This window comes from Nicotiana attenuata, unplaced genomic scaffold, assembly GCF_001879085.1.
Source record: "Nicotiana attenuata strain UT unplaced genomic scaffold, NIATTr2, whole genome shotgun sequence".
Lineage (NCBI taxonomy): Eukaryota > Viridiplantae > Streptophyta > Magnoliopsida > Solanales > Solanaceae > Nicotiana > Nicotiana attenuata.
In genome coordinates, this window is record NW_017670906.1 from 320,155 (window position 1) to 323,778 (window position 3,624).

Consider the following 3,624-nt stretch of genomic DNA (forward strand, 5'->3'; position numbering starts at 1 on the left):
AAGCGGGACCGCAGAAGCGGTCCCTTGTCCGCAGAAGCGGAAATGTCTGGGCAGAAGTAGGAAATTTCGAGGGTTAAATTTCATAAGGTTGAAAATCAATTTTGAGCTCGGGCAAGGGCGATTCTGAGAGGATTTTGGAGAGGAGATTATTGGGTAACATTTCTATGATCCTTTCTAATTATATTCTATCATTTAGTAGTTAAATCCAACTTTTAAATTCGAATTAAGGATCAAAAATGGAAGAATTTGGGTGAAAGTTCATCGACTAAACTATTGGGTTTTGAGGGAGCATTCGACCTCCGATTTCTGAGATTTTTATATGGTTAGACTCGTGAGAGTACGAGGTTTCTGAAAATGTGAAAATTATTCGGTTCCGAGACGTTGGCCTGAGGGGCGTTTTGGTCATTTCACCTATTTTCGCGCCTTAGCTTTAATTTCAATAGTGGAATCAGTTGTTTGCAATATTATTTACGATTTGTAATTTAATTGAATAGATTTGGGCCATTTGGAGTCGGATACTTGTGGCAAGGGCATCGTTCCCTAGTTGACTTCGCACCGGTTCGAGGTAAGTGGCTTGCCTAACCTTGAGTGGGGGACTTCGTCCCTTAGGATGTGATAATTGGTAATTGAATGCCTTGTACGTGAGGTGACGAGCGCGTACTTGAGCAAATTGTTGAAACCCGGATTTTACTTAAATACTTGATTTGGATTCTCTTTCATATTTGCCTTACTTACTTGCTTTTATAACCTGTGCTAGCGTAGAAGAGCATGTTTAATTGATCCAAGCTGCCTATTTGTTTAAATTGTCTTAACTGTGATTACGTGGAGCATGTTAGGCCAGTATTATTTGATGCCATGTATTGTTGTACTTAAATTTCTGAATAATTCATTGATGTTGGTTGCGCATTTACATTGGCACTACGGATGCGGATTCCGGGAGTTCCCCCTTGATTGTTTACTTTGGGACTACGGGTTTGATTCCCGGGAGATCCCCCTGCACTTTTATTTTGGGACTACGGGACGGTATCCCGGGAGATTCCGCTGCACTTTTATTTTGGGACTACGGGACGGTATCCCGGGAGACTCCCCTGCACTTTTTATTTTGGGACTACGGGACGGTATCCCGGGAGATCCCCCTGCACACTGATGATTGGATTACGGGACGGTATCCCGTGAGATCTTTTGATATTGATATGAGATTTGGACTACGGGATGGTATCCCGAAAGTTCCATTGGACAGTTGAGAAAAGGGCTACAGGACGGTATCCTGGGAGACCCTCGTCGGTATTCTTGTAGTTTTGCTGTATTTACTCTGTGTTTCTGTTTTGTCTTGCAGTACTATATTTTATTGATCTGTCTTATCACATCGCTGTGTTCATTAGTTTTCATCAGACTTCGATACTGTTAATATCTTGCTATATTATTGTTTCTGTCTCAGTAGGGCCCTGACCTTTTCCTCGTCACTACCCAACCGAGGTTAGGCTTGGCACTTACTGAGTACCGTTGTGGTGTACTCACGCCTCTTCTGCGCATGTTTTTCATGTGCAGATCCAGGTGCTTCTGAGTAGGTGTACCGCCAGTAGCTTTCAGGGAGCGTATTGGGGACTTGAGGTATACATCTGCTACGTCCGCAGATCCGCAAACTCTCCTTCTCATTCTATCCATAGTTGTTAGATGTTATTTCGATCCCTCTTTGTATTAGACTATTCTGGTGACTAGAGCAATGTAAGATTTCTTATAGCCTGTGTTGCCCGTGGGTTTCCGGGTCTTGGAGGTTATTTCAGTATTTTGTATTAAAGTGTATGTGCCAGGCGGCAACTGTATACATACTCATGTTATTTAGCTTTCGAATATAAATTTCGCAAATGTTGTTACTTCCGCAATGTGTTAGGCTTACATAGTCGTGAAGACTTGGTGCCGTCATGACGTGTTCACAATTGGTGAACTAGGGTCGTGACAGAAAATTTCCGCGGAAGCAAAAATTTCCACAGAAGCGGAAAATAGGCCTGGGCAGAGATCTTAAGTTCCGAAAATGGGACTTTGTTCCCATTTTCTTTCATTTTTGACTTCTAGAGCTCGGTTTTGGGAGAACTTTCGAGGGGTTTTCGCGAGCAATAATTGGGTAACGATTCTCTACTCTCTTATGCTTAATACTTACTAATCTAATCATGATTTCATTCGTATTTTCGGATTTTTGAATAAAAAATGGGTCAAAATCCTTAGACTAAATTGTTGAGTTTTGAGTGGGTATTTGACCTCCGATTTGAGAGATTTTTATATGGGTAGACTCGTGAGAGTACGAGGGTTCTGAAAATGTAAAAATTATCCGATTCCGAGACGTGGGCCCGAGGGGCATTTTGGTCATTTTACAAAATTTCGCGTATTAGCTTAGAATTTAATTGTAGAATCAATTAATTGAATTATTATTTACATTATGCAATTTAATTGAATAGATTTGAGCCATTTGGAGTCAAATACTCGTGGCAAGAACGTGATTTTGGATTGAATTTTGAGCCGGTTCGAGGTAAGTGGCTTGTCTAACCTTGTGTGGGGGACTTTGTCCCTTAGGATGTGATATTTGGTAATTGAATGCCTTGTGCGTGAGGTGACGAGCGCGTACTTGAGCTAATTTGTTGAAAACCCGAATTTTTACATAAAATACTTGAACTGAATTTCTTTCGTATTTGCTTTATTCTACTTGCTATTATAGCCTGTGCTAGTATGGAAAAGCATGTTTAATTGATCCAAATTTCCTATTTGCTTAAATTGCCTTAATTGTAATTACATGGAGCATGTTAGGCCAGAATTATTTGTTGCCTTGTATTGTTGTACTTCAATTTCTGAATATTTCTACTGATTTTGGTTGCGCATTTACATTGGGACTACGGATGTGGGATTCCGGTAGCTCCCCCCCTTGTTTGTTTACTTTGGGACTACGGGTTCGATTCCCGGGAGATCCCCCTGTACATTTATATTTGGGACTACGGGTTAGATTCCCGGGAGATCCCCCTGCACATTTACTTTGGGACTACGGGTTAGATTTCCGGGAGATCCCCCTGCACATTTACTTTGGGACTACGGGTTAGATTCCCAGGAGATCCCCCTGCACATTGATAATTGGACTACGGGACGGTATCCCGGGAGATCCTTCAGATATATTCATACGGTGGACTACGGGACGGTATCCCGAGAGCTCCTCGTTCAGATTGATAAAATGGACTACAGGACGGTATCTTGGGAGATCCTCATTATTGGCATTTAAATTGAGTTGTTTACTCTGTGTTATCTTATTTTCTGTGTGCTAATTGCTGTTGTGTAATCCGATTTATCTCGTAGTTAATTCGATTTATTTCATAGTTGTATATCATTATTTCTTCTTATTTCATACTATTGACAGCCTTATTATTTTATTTAATCTCAGTAGGGCCCTGACCTTCCTCGTCACTACCCAACCGAGGTTAGGCTTGGCACGTACTGAGTACCGCTGTGGTATACTCATACCTCTTCTGCGCATGTTTTTCATGTGCAGCTCCGGGTACCTCCACCCAGGCGCACTATCCTCGCGGCGGAGAGATCTAGCAGAGACTTTGAGGTATATCTGCCACGTCCGCAGACCAGAAGTCT